General features: G+C 42.5%; 1 long non-coding RNA gene across 1 annotated transcript in view; it reads left to right on the forward strand.

The window, feature by feature from the left end:
- LOC127006022 (uncharacterized) overlaps positions 1-15860 on the forward strand; it is a 139009-nt gene extending 123149 nt beyond the window's left edge. Inside the window, exon 3 of the long non-coding RNA XR_007759019.1 lies at positions 15553-15860. This is a non-coding gene — a long non-coding RNA (uncharacterized LOC127006022). The remainder of the gene's footprint in view (positions 1-15552) is intronic.
- Positions 15861-16973: the final 1113 nt, after the last annotated feature.

The following is a 16973-nucleotide window of genomic DNA, read 5'->3' on the forward strand; positions in this document are numbered from 1 at the left end:
TTATTTATTTATTTTAGATTTTATTCCCTTATTTTGTTTGTCATGTCCTGTCTGCCCTGTTGTTTTGTGTTTGTTGTTTGTTCTTATTTTCTTGACATTTGAATTTTTTTTTTTCTTATTTCTTGATTTCTAGCTTCATCCTTCATTTCCCACGTTTTCAGTTATTATATTTTCTTTTTTAAATAATAGATTTGAGTTATCTCTCCTGTTTATGAGCCGCCTCACTCTATATTGTCCCGGTTTTTTTGTTTTTATTTCTTACGTTGCTTTTGGATTTTCAAGTCGAACCTCTCCTTCCCGTTTTCGTCTTTTTAGAGGTTTCGTCTTTTTGTTGGTCTCTTACCACCTCCGCCTCTTTGTATTGTCCTAGTAATATTTCTTACGTTTTTCCCGTTGTTTTTAAATTTTCAAGTCTTTCCATTTTCCTTCTTTTTAGTGGTTAAGTCTTTTTGTGGGTCGCTTATCCGCCGCCACCTCTGTATATTATTTCCGTGTTTCATTTTCTTATATTTCTTCTGTTATTTTTAGACCATCTCCTTTTCTGGTCTTTTTAGTGGTCTTGTCTTTTTGTGGGTCGCTTATCCGCCGCCACCTCTGTATATTATTTCCGTGTTTCATTTTCTTATATTTCTTCTGTTATTTTTAGACCATCTCCTTTTCTGGTCTTTTTAGTGGTCTTGTCTTTTTGTGGGTCGCTTATCCGCCGCCACCTCTTTATATTATTTCCTTGTTTCTCCTGCTGGGTTCGCCTCGGGCCTGGTGATCACACTCGTAAACATTTATGGTCCACCTGAACCACAAATGGCCTTCTACCACCACTCTCTTCCTCTTCCTCCACCACCACCCCCACCACACTTTCCAGTAATACGAAGAAGAAAAAAGTGCATGAGAGACACTAAAGAAAACATAAAAAAAGAAAAGGTCAGAATTTTAAGCGTTCATCATTTCCTCTCTTCCTTTTCTTTTTCTGTCTTTCTTTGTGTCGCTTCGTACCCTGAACCTTCCTCTTCTTCCTCCTCCTCCTCCTCCTCCTCCTCCTGTGTGTGTTTGTGTCTGACCGATGACCTTTGTGCAAGTTTGATGACGGTGGAGAATAAGAGTGAGAGCAATGTGTGTGTGTGTGTGTGTGTGTGTGTGTGTGTGTGTGTGTGTGTGTGTGTGTGTGTGTGTGTGTGTGTGTACTTGAATCTACATAAAAGTGCGTCAATACCTACCGAGGCTTGCAAAGTGTGTGAGAGTGAAGCGTTCAGGCGGTGGGCGGGGCAGCGGTAGCGGTGGTGAGTTACAGCCCACAGGTGACAAAGGGTTGGAGCGCAGAAGCTGAGAGTTGCCGTGTGTCTTGTCGGCCTCGTGACGGCGGCGAGAACAGGGAGACGCATGGTGCTCCTCGTCCTCCCGCTGCTTAATGGGGTTACTGGTGCACTTGCTGATGTAGTGGTGGCAGGAGAGCGAGTGGAAGAGAAAGGAATGAGAGATAGTTATGATTGCAGTTGTCTGATGGTCGTGATGACGGTGATATTAGGTTAACATACGTAATGATGTAAAGATGAGGAAAATTTAGTTATTAGCTTAGGGGCTCAGGTAGTGGTACTTATGGTGGGAGGAAATCAAGAGTGGGGTGGCGTGGCGTGGCTTGGGAGGGCGAAGAAAAGTGAGAAAGAGGAATTAATGAAGATTATGATTGCAATGATATTATTACTGATATATGTTATCATTATCTTCATTTCTGTATTACGGTGAACCTGCACCAAAACTTGAATTTCATACCTGGTCAAAATCTGGGACGCCATGCACGTGGAAGCCAACAAAATTAGCAGCGTTTTGTTATTGCATGAGTTGTTACTTTATAGTTTATTACTTTGAAATGATTAATAGTTCGAATGAAGTGTCAGTGAATTAGGCCATATCAAAATGTAGTGATGAATCAAACGGATATGCAAAAACTCCCGCTTTGCGTCCTATGCAATCACGTATTTTGAAAGCTTTGTACTGCCAATGGAAACAGTTGATAGAGAATCGAAATCAATATTCTGTTAACTTCATTACATGTATTCAAAACACTCATAAAAAAATGTTGCAAACGCGTGTGAATTTCCGTTTAGTATTCATTTATTCTTATTGCACAAGAGCTGCTGTGCATGGATCGTATAAATAATATATATATATACATATATATATATATATATATATATATATATATATATATATATATATATATATATATATATATATATATATACATATATATATAGGCGCGCCGCCTCCTAGGGCAGCAAGACACAAGCGTCGCAGTGATGGTCCTCTCCAGCGTCTAGAAGTGCCACGGCTGCCAAGATATTAAGTTTCTTCATTATTCTTCACATCGAGACGCGGAGGACGGCCGCCGTTGCACTGTGCTATAAAAAGGTGTGTCAAGGCCTTGAACAGGTGCAGCCTGCAGCATGTACAAATTATTTGTCTCGTCGCAATCTCGCGACGAGTTTTTGGCATAATTTCCGGCGAGCGTCGCGCCGGGAGGAATATTGCTCTTAATATGCAAACATAAATCAAGAAGTGTCGTCCAACTAATTTTACGATAAAAAGTTTTTTTTAATTACTTTGTGATACACATCTATGCTTCCTCGGGGCCGCATATTTGATGCAGCGGGCGGCGTCGTCACCTTCCCCCCTTGTCCCACCTGTGTTGGCATGGAGACTCTTTGTGACGACAGGGAGACAGAGCCCTGGCTGCTCCGTCCCCTTAAATACTTCATGTGGCCATAGATGGAAAGAAATAATATATAGAGGCGGGCGTGTGTGAGGAAGCAAGAAGCAAGACTTGTTGCCACATGCGCCAAACACGCCATGAGAGGCAGTCCCGAAGGGAGGCGCAGCTCAGCGGCCGCTGTCCTGCTGTGGCCGGTATATGGTAGCTCGCAATGCCTGTGTAGAGGAGCGTCGAGTTTGGACTCCCTTTGGGTTCAGTATATATCAAATCTATTGATGTTTATTATTTATATTAATGATTTGTCCTTGTCAATAAGTAGGGTTGTTAGTAAGTTTGTGACATGAAAGTACACAGACTTATTGAACTTAAGAAGTTTTCTGTGAGTGGTGAATAAGTGGAAGAAACTTTGCAGTCATGTGCTGAGTGCCAACACGGTAGACACCTTCAAAACAAGGTTACAGAAGTTCATGGATAGCGGGGATAGGCAGTGGTAGATGAGGTCAGACTTTCAGGATGTGCCCTAATATTGACATGCCGGCCCTGTACAGACTTTTTTTATTATTTTATGAGAGTTAATGTGCTTAAATACGAAAATAAATTGCTTCAACTATAAATCGTCCTTGAAGCAATGAAGGCAGTGTTGTTACGACCTGAAGCTCGTGACGCGACGATACAGCACAGAGACCTTGACGTGGCACCGAGGCACACCCAGGCACATACACCAAGGCCACTCCTCGGCGCCGGCACACGTCCAGAGGGAGGGAGTGAAGCCTTGCAGGGGGAGGCGCGGCAAATATCACTCACACTCCAACACACTCCCATGAACTCCTCCATTGATTGCCGATACACGTGGGGAACCTCACCTGCCTGCCCAGCGACCGCCCCCACCACCACCACCACCACCAGTAACACCAGCACCTACATCTCCACCGCCGCCGCTGCCGAGGATAACAGATGGCGGACCTCTAAACCAACTCTGGGCCCAGGCTGAGTATTAATAAATCAGAGTCATTAGCGATTCATGGGGTGATAGAAAATTTGGTAAGGAGAAAATGTGCCTTCCTTAGAGCCGTTGTAATAATCCTTAAATCAGTTTTATGGGCGTCGGGCGGGCGTGAATGTGAGATGTGAGCGAGCCTCTATCGGCCCTCTATCGGGCGGAGGGTAATGAGGAAAGTGTGCGGACAGTAACTCAGAGGGAAGGTGTTTGTCAGAATATCCCTTCACCCGGGTATACCTACGAGCCCCCCTTCGCCCCCCAAACCCCCCTCTTCCCAATTGACTGTATACCTGCCCCTGTCGCCTGCCTACCCTGCTTACCTACCTATCTATCTACCTGCCTGCTTGTATTATTTTATTTCTGGACCCTTTCAAGACTGCTTTTTTACTCCCTTTCTGCTTAGTCACCTACCTGCCTGCCTGCTTGCTTTCTTGCCTCCCTCTCGGTGCCCTTCCCTGCCTTTCCACCTGCCTCCCTCTCTCCTCGATTCTCTTACTCACTGCCAGCATCCAGCTCTCCCTGCCTCCCACCTATCAACACCTATTCCTGCCTTTCTGCCTCCCACCCCTTCCCTATCTTTCTCACTCCATTCTTCCCTTCTCCCCTGCCTTTCTGTCTACCTACCTACCTACCTATCTGTCTCCCTTCCTCCCTCCCTTTCTCCCTCTCTTCCTCTCTCCCTGCCTCCCCGCCAACCCCTTCCGTTGCACAAATCTTGTTTTCATTCGGTATAAATTTCCAAACTTTCGTGTGCGAGAAAGTTTGCTACATCACCATTACTGTTGTTGTCGTTCCTGTTTCGGTGTTGTTGTTTTTGTTGCTGCTGTTGTTGTTTTTGTTATTGTTGTTATCGTTGTTGTTTTTTTAGCGTGCTACTCTATCTTTTTTTTTTTTTCAAATATATATTTTTTTACCTTGTTTGTTTATTTGTTTCTCACCAATATCATCAATCTGAATATGGCGGTCGAGGAGGCCTTCCTCATGGACTTATTTGAACTGAAGTGATTGTTTTTCTTTATTGTCATTTTTATCATCATTATTATTATGGATATTGTGATGAACCTTTCGGTTGGTTTTGATGCGTTTGCTATTAATCTGTGTTATTTATTCACATGAATCACCATTTTTAGGAGGAGAGGGGTGGAGGGAAATCCGGGAACCAGTGATTTCCGCGGGGAGCAGTTTGCTGATTAATTAAAATATCAGAACTTTCCAGGAATGAACAGTTTTGTCCGCCATTGTCAGGCGGGCGGATTTATAGATATTTACCAAGCTTTAGGAGGGCGTATGAACCCCTAGGTAAAGGGAAATTCGTGAGCACACGCGAACGCACCCACACACGCGTGCATGCTCTCTTACTCGTCCTCATGCACGCACGCACTCACGCACGCACACACGCACGCATGCAAGCACGCCAGAACAGGAAATAAAATGTGAGAACCGAAAGAGTACGGTCTGCTGGCTCAGCAATTTGTGATTGCTTTTTAATCATAATTCATATGTATTTTATTACTTCCATCATATCGCTGCTGTTACTTTTATCAGTATTATATTTGTTATTGTTTTGTTGTAGAACAAGGTTGTGATGGTTGTAATGATAACTTTTACTTGCTGTTGTTCCAAATTTATCATCTTACTGTTCATCCCACACGTTATATATATATATATATATATATATATATATATATATATATATATATATATATATATATATCTATATATATATATATATATATATATATATATATATATATATATATATATATATTCAGTTGGCGTCGGTTGGTCGGGCGGGGAGCGGGGGGGAGAGGGGTCGTTGCGCCGTCCTTGTTCCCGACGTAATGGCGCCGACAAGAATAAAAAATAAGAGAAAAGCATGAGTCTGCTGCTGTAAAGATTTCCCAAACGGCTGCCCGAGGGAGGCCTTTATGGATTACCAATTCCTATTCATCCCGAGGGTGGCCGCGGGGGGAGGAGAGGCAGGCCTAGCTGGGGGAAGGAAGGGAGTAATAGTGGAGGCCTAAAGATACCACACACACACACACACACACACACACACACACACACACACACACACACACACACACACACACACACACACACACACACACACACACACACATCTGAACACAAGACCAGTATTCGCTAACGTGGCTGGTATAAAAAAGAGATATTATAACAGTATTCCTCGAGCTATTACGTACATAACGCAGAAAATGTGAAGACGAGAAGAAAAAATATACGCACAGACAGACAGACCAACATCCATCGCGCCATTACATTCTTTCGTCCCAATAATGTAAAAATTGTGTTGAATATAATGTGTAAAACAATTTGTAAGTCTTCAAATTATGTAAAAAGAATGACGTGATTTTTTTCATATTTTTGCTTGACTTTCATTATTGCTCTAATGCATTACGATTTTTAGCGGTATTTATTATTATTATTATTATTATTATTATTATTATTATTATTATTATTATTATTATTATTATTATTACAACAACAACTCCTCCTCCTCCTCCTCCTCCTCCTCCTACTCTTACTACTACTACTACTGCTACTACTACTACTCCTTCTACTATCATCACTACTACTAATATCATCACTATCACCATCATTATAATCACCATCATCATTATCAAAATCCTCATCACCACCACCCTTTACTCTAACCACTATCAACACATCATCACCACCACCACCACCAGCATCGTCACCGGCATTCTCATCAGGCCAGGTAATAACACGGCCCGGCCCAATAATATCCAGGTGCAGTGCGTTCACCCTCAGCGCGTGCTCCCGGGTAACAGGCGAAGCGGTGGCGGGGGAAGGGGGACGGTGGCGGTGGTCCGGGCTGGCAGGCGTGGGAATTATTATGTATCTTTACTAATAAGGCGGCAAGCAGGCAGGCAGGCAGCAAGCCGGGACAGAGTGAGGCAGGGAGGGAGTGTGGAAGGCAGGAATAGAGAGAAAGAGAAAGGCAGGGAGAGTGGGAAGGAGGAAGAGAAGGAGGAAGGCAAGCATGGATGAAAGTGGAGCAGGGAGAGAGAATGGGAAGAAAGGGAGGGTGGAAAAAAGGCAGGAAGAATTGTAAGGAGGAGGAGAAGCCGGGAGAGAGAGTGAAAAGCAGGAAGAGAAGGAGGTAGGTACGCATGGTAGAGTGGGAGAGAAAGAAAAAGCAGGAACAGTGGTAAGCAAGGAGAGAGGGAGGTAGGCAAGCAGGGAGAGAGTGAGAAATATAGCAGGAGAGGGAGGGAGATTGACGGGGAGAGTCGTAGGTATAGGAATGGAGTATAAAAAGGGAAGAACGAAGGGAAGGAAGAGGTAGAAAGCAGGTATGAAGGACGTCAAGGGAAGGAGGAAACAAGAAAGAAGCAGAAGGGAGGGTGATAAAGGAGACATGAAGATAAGAGACGAGAAGAAGCAGGGAGGAAAGGAAAGTAAGAGAGGCAAGCAGGGAAAGGGTTAGGCAAGCAGAAGCAGAGAGCAGGTAAGCTGAAGCAATAAGAGAGGTAAGCAGAGGAGGGTGTCGAGGGGGAGGTGCGGGTAGGTCATGAGGCGAGGTAATGAGCAAGGTGTTGACAGGCAGGATATTGAGTGTGGCGTCATGTGATCACTGCCGGGACAGGTGAGGCGAGGTGTGATGGGAGGCAGGTGGGGGGGGCGTGTGGGGGGTGGGGGAGGCAGGTGCGTTGGCTGGGGCAGGGGGAGGGGGGTACGTGTGGGCGGGTGTGTGTGTGTGTGTGTGTGTGTGTGTGTGTGTGTGTGTTAATTAGAAATGCCTGGTGATAATGTTATTTTGGAATCATTATCATTATCATTATTATTATTATTATTATTATTATTATTATTATTATTATTATTATTATTATTGTTACAACCACCTGAACCACAATCACCACCACCATCACCACAATAGCATCATCATCATCATCAACAACACCACCTACAATAATAATAACACACACACACACACACACACACACACACACACACACACACACACACACACACACACACACACAGCCCCAATGGAGTAAATAAATAATTCCAACGTGGCTCTCTCTAATTAACGTGATGAGTAGATGAGCCGCAGCGAGCCCTGGATTATCCGTCATCTGGGCGTGGATTGCTAGGAGCGAGATTCATGTTTTGTTTCGTATATGTGTTGCGGTTTTGGACGTTGTGATGCTGGTTTTCAGATTGTGGAAGGCATACCCACGTGAGGTGTTAGTGGTGGGTGAGTAGTTGTAAAATTACCTGCTTAGCGGCATTAATCAAGGGAAGGGAGGAGTTGACAGGACTAATTGTCGACGTGCCTTTGAAGCACATGCAAATAAAATCAATATACCATTTTCTCTAACATTTGAAGGCTTGTTTTCAGCATACTATTTCAAGCTAATTATCCTCATTTTCATTAATCACCTCCCAAAATAGAGGATAACCACATTATTATCCATACTGAGCGCTTATTCTCATCATTGGAACAGCGATTAGCGGGCTTTTTTTTTACATCTTTTTTTGTTGCCCTTGAGCTGTTTCTTTAGTTGTAAAAAAAATACTAAATACCTAACAATTTTGAGGCATATTTTCATTATAGCCAATTCACATTATTATTATCTAACGTGCAATAGGTACCCAAGAAATACTCTTTAGATGTGAACTCGTTAGGTGCGAGATTATGCCGTATAGTGTCTGTGTCAACCTTTTCTCACACGCTATACTTCATTATTATTATCTAACATATCTAACTCAATAGACGCGAATTCGTTAGATATGAACACGTTAGGGGCGAGATTTTGTATGGTGTCTGGCTGTCGTTTATCATCTATTTCACCTATTTTCCATTTCACGTTGGCGCTGCAGAGGGCGGTGGATCGTCGGGCCTGACATTTTTATCTCCCGGCGCGCCACGAAGCAGCGGCCTGAAAAGAGTGGCGAGGCTTACAAGGTGTCCCGCCGCCTCGCTTTGAAGGCCCTCAGCTGTACATCATTAAGTTCATAAAGTTAAATTGAATCCCGTTATAAGCTGCCTAACTCCTCGTCCTCCTCTCCTCCTACTCCCCTTCCATTCTCCTCCTCCTCCGCCTCCTCCTCTCCTCCTTCTTCTCTTCCTCCTCTTCCTACGTCCTCACCATCATAATAATCATCTTCCTACTTCTCGTTGCTCTTGTTTCTCCCTCCACCTCCTTCTCCTCCTTCTCCTTATTCTTCTTTTCCTCCACCTCCTCCTTCTCCTGCTGCTCCGTATTCGCCTTTTCTTCTTTCTCTTCTTATTCGTCCTCCTCCTCTCCTCCTCCTCCTCCTTGTCCTGCTCCTCCTCCTCCTCCTCCTCCTCCTTGCTCATTCTTTTAGTCTCTTCTGATAAATTTGCTCTCTTGCTCCTGCTCCTCCTCTTATAGTCCTCCTCTGTATCCTCCTCCTCCTCCTCCTCCTCCTCCGCCACTCTCATTCCCGAACCTTCATATATCTTCACCTGTCCTCTCGTGTCTTTTTTTTTTCTTTCTTGTCCTCAACTTTACCTTCTCTCTCCCTCTCTCATTTTCTTTCTTCACTAACATCTGTATGACTACGTTCTTAATGCGTGTTACTCTTCATTCGTTTGTCTATCTCTCATTCCTTTCTTACAGTATTGATTTTTTTTTTGTCTTCCTTTCTGTCATTTCGTTTTCGTCATTAATCTTTTTTCTTCATTTTTTCTTACCTCTCTCTTCCTCTCACTCTTACCTGTTCTTCTTTTCTATCATTTCGTTTTTGTGTTTAATATTTTTCCTTTTTTTTTTTACCTCCTTCTCCCTCTCTCTAACCTGTTTCTTTTTGGGGTCATTCTCATTAATTCCCTCGCAAAAGCTATGCCATAATTTACTGGGTTTTTTTTTACTTTTTTTCATTTTACTTTCACTGCACGAATTAAAGAAGGAGGGAAGCAATGGAGTTTTTTTTTCCTTTTTCCTTTTTTTTCGTCATTAATCTATTTTTCATCTCTTTTTACCTCCCTTTCCTCTAACCTCTTTCTCCTTTGGGGCTCATTTCCGGTTAACTCATTCGCAAAAGCTATGCCATATTTTTTGGTTTTGTTTTCCATTATTTTCATATCATATTTTTTTCCTATGGAGCAATGGAGCAAGTCTTTATTTTCTTTTTCTTTTTCCTCGTCTTATTTTGTTTTTAGTTTTATCTTACATTTCTCTTTTGTCATTAACCTCCTATGCCATAATTTTGTCGCAATGGAGCAATTCTTTATTTCCCTTTCTTTTTCCTCGTCTTAATTTCTTTTTTTAGTCTTTTCTTACATTTCCCTTTTACCATCAACCTATGACATTATTTTGTCTTTCTTTCTTTTTCATTTCATTTTCACTGCATGAAACAACGAAGGAAGGAAGGAAGGCAATGGAGCAAGTCTCGTTATTTTTCCTCTTATGTTCCTTTTCTCTTTCTTTTTGCTTCTCTCTCTCCTCCGGTCGTGACTCGAGCATCCCAGACACACATTTTTCTCGCCGCTTGCTCCTCACTCTCCCGCTCGTTGTTTAATGCATAAATCGCGTGTCTTGCTCCTTCTTCTTCGTATTTCACTTTCCACTTTCTCTGTGTGTGTGTTTTTATTTTTTCAGCTCCGTGGGTTCTTTTTGTTTTTGTTTTTTGGTTTTGTTTCGTCCTTAATTACCTTGGTCTCGTTTCTCGCTTTGTTTTGTATCGTATCTCCTCCTCGTTCAAGTGTGTTTTCATTTTTCTTCTTTTATTTATGATTCTTTTTCGTTGTCATTTTCTGCTTCCTCCTCCTCATCATCATCATTATTCAAGTGAGTTCTAGTTCTTTCTTTTTTTTTCTTTGTTGTATTTTTCTTCTTCTTCTGGCTCCTCTCCTTCGTTGTCGTCTTTTTCTTCCTCTTACTCCTCCTTTTCTTCCTCCTTCCAGTCTTTCTCTTCCTTGTCATTGTCCTCCTCTTCATTCGTTATATTTTCCTCCCTCCTTCCTCTTCTGCTCCTCCCCTCTCCCTTCCTTTCTTACCTTAATCTTCATCAGAATTGCATTTCTTTCCCTTATTAAACTATTCTCATTTCCACAGTTTTCTTCCATTTGATCATCCTTTCGACGTTCTTATTTATGTTAATTCAGTATTTATTATTTTACGTTTACTGGGTCTGTTTTTACATTTAGGGCGCTTCGTTTTTTTTTTCTTTTTCACTTTGTGCCGTTTTTATTTCACTTTTTCTATCGTTCAAAACTTCTGTCTTATATTTTCAAAATCTTACCATATATATAAAATGAATGTATATTTCCGTTCATATTCCCCTCAACACTCTTTCTGTTTCTGATTAATACTGGTTTTAAACACGTAAACTTGTGCCTCTGTATCCTTCTATCAAAAAGTTCTGTTCACTGCATTCGTTCAGATTAAGAGAGCTTCCTTTATGCAACTATTTTCGTTCGTTTATCGTTTTTGAGTCTTTATTTCCGTCTATATGCACCTCAACATGCTATTTCCGTCGTTGATTACTAATGGTATTAAACACGTAAACTTGTGCCTTTGCATCCTACTATCAAAAACTTCAGTCCAGTGCATTCGCCCATATTAAGAGAGCTTACTTTATTCAATTATTTTCGTTCGGTTATCGTTTATTCATTTTGTGCCTCTGAACGCCTCGCCCCGTTTTTCCTTTCTCCCCTTTTCGCCGTTTAAATTCGTGTTCGCCTCGCATTCCCTTCCTGGTTTTCATTACTTATGCTTCGTGATTCCTTTCCTCTCTATATTACATTCCTCTCCTATTTTATCATTCCTGTCCCATCCAGCTTTTGCGTTTTGTACATTCCTCGCATTTTAATCGACTGGCTAAATGGATTTCTATATAGTATACACTCTCGCTCTCTCTCTGTCTGTCTGTCTGTGTGTCTCTGTATCTATCTATCTGTATTTATCTATCTGTCTATGCGCCTCTATTTCGTTTTTCTCACCTCTTATTCTATTTTCTATTTGGTTTTAAGTTCTGTTTGATCTATTATACTTTTTCTTAACTCTTCTCTCTCTCTCCTTATCTATATCTATATCTATCATTCTGTCCATCTATCTATCTACCAACTTATTTTATTTTGTATTTGTTTTAAGTTTTGTTTGATCTATAATACTTTCTTTTTACTCTCTCTCTCTCTCTCTCTCTCTCTCTCTCTCTCTCTCTCTCTCTCTCTCTCTCTCTCTCTCTCTCTCTCTCTCTCTCTCTCTCTCGGAAAGCCGATAATGTCTTCCGGGATCAATAGCCGCGCCCATAATGAGGGTTGAGAGGAATAATTTTTCATAGGGAGCCTCGTTGGGGCGGGTAGGATCTCCATTTGTTACTGTTCACCCCAACCAGCCAATCACGAGGCCGTCCCCTTCTCCTTCCCCTCCTCTCCCACCCTCACCTCTGCCTTCTTTCTTCCCCGTCACCCTTTCCCCTTCTATATCTCCCTACAACCCAATACTCCCTCCCCTTCTCCTTTCTCTCCTCTGCCACCGTCACCTCTACCTTCCTCCTCCCCCGCCATCCCCCGTTTCCCCTCCTACATCTCCCTTCCACCCAGTCCTTCTTCTCCCTCCAGCCTCTCCTCTCCCATCACTCCATCCTCACCTCTTTTCTCCTTCCCTTCCACTCCGTCACCCCTCCATCTCCCCGTCTATGGGTGAGAGGTGGGTGCTGAGTGGGGAGGTAGAGTCGAGCTAGGGGTGTTTTATATAGTATAAGTATGAAGGGAGCTAGAGAGGAAGGAAGTAAGGAAGATCAAGTAAGGGAGATATGGAGGGAGGGAGTAAGGTATTGGAGAAGGGAGGAGGGGGAGGAGCATAGAAGGTCAAGGTAAGGGAGATTGGCTGACAGAGAAGTAGGGAATAAACGATTGTGGGAAGGGAGGAGAAGGTCACGATTTACCTTCTTTTTTAGGGGGATTTGTGTATTTTGTTCCTAAGTAAGTGATTAGTGTTCGAACTTTGCTTTTTTTTACCTAAGAATTTTTGACTTTTTTTTTAATTGTGACATTTGGGTAAATTTTTTGATTTGTTTTTCACTTCTTTGTTGTATTGATGGAATGGAATTTTGTTTTATTTATGTTTTTTCTTTCCTCTTTTTTTGTTGACTAGTTTACTTCACGTGGCATATACATTTTTTTCAATGAGTTTAAGAAAAGAAAAGGAGCATATAGCAATTAAAATCCGTTTCTTCATCGTCATTTCAATCCATTTTTTGTTATCTTCTCTGTTGATGTAATTTATCATGGGATATTTTTTTTATTTATATTTTTATCAAGTTCGTAACGAGAATGAATCCTCGACATTTTCCTTCCTGGTTCTTAGATACATTATCAAGACATTTTAATGGCCATCAGTCCTTAAGTAGCTGCCTTACACGTCGTTATTTTTTTGTTCGGAACAGTGTCTAGCGGGCTTTATTTATTTATTTTTTATTTTTTTATTTTTTTTGCCCTTGAGTTGCCTCCCTCGATGTGAAAAAAAAATCTTTCCACTTAAAAAGTATTTCGTTGTGTTCACTCGCGTCAGATCTTCGTATCCAAAATCTTTCCTATATTTTCTATCTCTTACAATTTCCCCTTCCCTTTCCCCTCTAACCTTTCCTTTTGTTTACCCGTGTTAGGCCTTCGCCCCCCGTCCTTTTGTTACTGAAAGACACACAAAGGCAAGGCCGGGCCGGTGACACACGCAAACAGAGAGCGTCGTGGGTTTTGTGATGAAATGGATGATATTTTCTCTTCCACGGGTGAGCGAGTTGAAAGATCTCAGATAAATGTTCTTTCTACATTATCCATCTTCCCGGCCGCCCAGGTAGGCCTACACGATTGAAGAGGAGACAGGGAGGGGACAGAGAGGGAAAAAGCAAGGTTTCGACGAAGAAGTAACGAGAAGGGAAGGGGAAAAGGGAACAAAAATGAAGGTAGAAAGAAGGGAGGAGAAGGGAAAAGGAAGGCAACATATACACAGTAGAAGCGACGAGGGAAAGAGGAAAGAGCAAGAAAGAACATAGGTTATAGGTGATGGAAAGTCCACTGCTAAGAAAGAAGGGAAGTGAAGGAAAAAGGAAGGTGACATATCCACAGTAAGACAAACGAGAAGGGGAAGAGAAAAGGGGAATAAGAATGAAGATGGGAAGACAAAGAAAGGTTATAGGTACCTGTAAGGCCTGTTGTGCGATTGAAAGGAAAATAGAAGGGAGTAGAAGGGAAGAGAAGGGAAAAAACAACATCTTTAATAGGAGAAAAATGAGGAAGGGAGCAAAACGGGGAATGAGAATAAAGATGGGAAGAGTAACAAAGATAATAGGTGACTGGAAGGCCTGTTGCGCGTTTGAAGAGGAAGACAAAAGGAAAGAGAAGAGAAAAAATAACGTATCCAGAATAGGAGAAAAGCGAAAGAGGAATAAGAAAGAAACTGAGAAACATGTGAGGAAATAAATTAACGAATGGGGGAAAGGAATTGGAGAGTGGAAGAGAGAGAGAGAGAGAGAGAGAGAGAGAGAGAGAGAGAGAGAGAGAGAGAGAGAGAGAGAGAGAGAGTAGGAGGCTTTGCAAATATCATTCGTCACCATACGATTGATAGCTGATAAGAATGATGTGTGTGTGTGTGTGTGTGTGTGTGTGTGTGTGTGTGTGTGTGTGTGTGCTCTCCATCTCTCATCCATAAATCTTGTAGTAATAATGACAAATAAAATAAAACTAAAATTTTCTAACAATAATAATAATAATTGATGTAGTAGTAGTAGTAGTAGTAGTAGTAATAGCAATAATAATAATAATAATAATAATAATAATAATAATAATAATAATGAGCCTTACACTCTTAGATATTGAATTCCTTCCTAAATATCTTGTTCCACCTCCTCCTCTACGTTGATCCCTTTCCCCTCACTTCCCTTCCCTCGCCTTCCCCTCTCGCCCCTTCCCTCCTCTCCCTTTTACCACTAATCCACGAGTATTACCCCTCAGTTCTTCCCTTCCCCTCTTCCCCTCCTCCTCCTCCTCCTCCTCCTCCTTTTCTCTCTTCCCCTCAAGCTCTTAGTATCCGCTCCCTTCCCATCTACAATTCAATCATCCCCTCCATCGCCTTCTCTCCCTCTTTCGTCTTTCCTCTTCTGTATTTCTCCTTCTCTCTCGTGTTTATGTACGTTTACCCTTCCGTTTCTCTTTGTATTTCTCTCTCCGTTTAAGTTTTCTTGTTATCTTTTCTTTCCGCTTCTCTTTCCTCCTCTTTTATCCTTCCCTTTCTCCTCCATTTCTTCTTCTGTCAATTCTTTTCCCTTCCCTTCCCTTCCCTTCCCTTCCCTTTCCCTCCCTATCTTCCCCTTCTCCCCCGTCCGTCTTTCTCTTCCCGCCTCTTCTTTACCCTTTCTCCTTTCCCTTTCTCTTCATTCCACTTCATTCCTCGACCATCCTTTCCCCTGCCTTCCCCTCCCCTCCCTGTAACCAGCAATTACCTCTCCCATTCCTATTCTCCCCATTATCCCTCCCTTTCCTACCCCTCTTCATCGCTACTCCCCTTCCCTTCCCCTTACCATCTCCTATCCACTCTCCCGTTCCCCTTTCCATCGATAGCTTTCCCAGGATCTCACTTCTCAAATCCGGGTTATTTTGAAGAAGCCTCTCGGAGCCCATCGGGAGCGTCGATAAATCCTGAATAATCTGCAGTACTCGGCGCTCCCTTCCCTCGGATTACGGGAGGTAGAGGCAATTAGTAAGAATTACCTTTATTGCACGCCAGGTATACGCCCCTACCCTGCGCCCGTGTTCCTGTAGCCAGCCATAGAGGGGACACAGGAGGGACATAGGATTCCCTTGTATTAATCGAAATCGCTCTCGTTTCAGGAACCCAAGGCGGACGCAAGCCAAGGACCCATCAAGGCTTCGGGAGTGTCTGCAATCAACTCCTTAAAGTATTTGGAGGCTGAAGGAGGAAGACAAGGAGGGTGCACAGGAGGAAGGGCAAGTGTTTCTGTCGCTCTGTTGTACCAAGAACTCTGAAGACGAGGAGGAATACGGTGTCTGTGTTCTCTTCTTTATTGGGAAAGAGAAGACGAAGAAGACAATGAATTTCCGTCTCTATCACTCCGTCTAAGAAGCTGGAAGACTCACACGCTGTTCTGTCACCGATCGGGCCACTCGTCCTTCATCGGCATCAAGTAAGGTAAGTGTGAAGATGAATCTGACGTTTTTAATATTGCTTATGTATAATGCCTTTCTATTGGCCTGGGAAGCTGATATCATCTTCGACACTTCCCCCAGCCTCATCTCCCTCTTTAAGAATGCATTGAGGGTGGGAGGGGTATCAAAGGTTATAATGTTACGAGTTATATGTAAAAAGTGCATTTGGTTGTCTTAATATTGGAGTTACCACCGACACGAAAGAAATAGGAGGAAAAGAAAGAAAATACTAGTAGGAGGAGTATAAGATAGGGAGGTAGGGAAGGTAAAAGAGACTGTAAAGGATAGGAAGATGAAAAAAGATGTGATAAAATAGATAAAGGGAGACAAGGATGAAGAAAAGAAAAAGAAACTTGGACGATAAGGATAATATATTGATGCGGAAAAAAGGGAAAAGGAAACTATTGATAAAGGAGGTAAAAACAGAGATGTAACAATAGATGACGGAAGAAGAGTAAAAAGAAAAGGAGAAACGATAATGATAGTTTGTGTATTTCCATGTAATGCTTTAATTAATGTGGCTTTATTAAGGGATTGCTTCTGGGTGCATTTTATGGGGCGAGAATGTACGCGAAGGGGAAGAGAAAGAAAGAAAAGGAGGAAGAGGGGGAGGAGCAAGAAGAGGAAGAGGAGGAGGAAGAGAATTCCTTGTGTGTAATGTTTCAATGTTATAATATCCAAAGATCCCCCGCGGTGGCATTTGGGGAAGGAGAGAGCAAGGAGGAAGAAGAGATAAGGAAGATGAAAGGGATGAAGGGATGTGAAAGAGGGAGAGGGGATGCTGGAGGAAGAGATACAGAAGATGAAGGTGGAAGATGGAAAGTGGAGCAAGAGAGTAAAGTGGAAGTGGGCAAGATTGAATTTTAGTTGCGAGAGCGAAGAAGAAGAGAAGGAGGGACAGAAGGAGAAAGTGGGGAAGAAACAGAAGATGAAGAGGGTGGAGGAGAAGGAAGCTAAGAGGGAGGAGGAGGTGGTGGAAAAGAAACAGAAGAAGGAGAAGGAACAAGGAGGTGGGGGTGATGAAACAGAAATAGGAGGAAGAGGAGGAGGAGGAGGAGAAGCGGAAACAGAAATCGGAGGAGGAG

Source organism: Eriocheir sinensis, chromosome 31 (assembly GCF_024679095.1).
Source record: "Eriocheir sinensis breed Jianghai 21 chromosome 31, ASM2467909v1, whole genome shotgun sequence".
In the NCBI taxonomy this organism is placed as follows: domain Eukaryota; kingdom Metazoa; phylum Arthropoda; class Malacostraca; order Decapoda; family Varunidae; genus Eriocheir; species Eriocheir sinensis.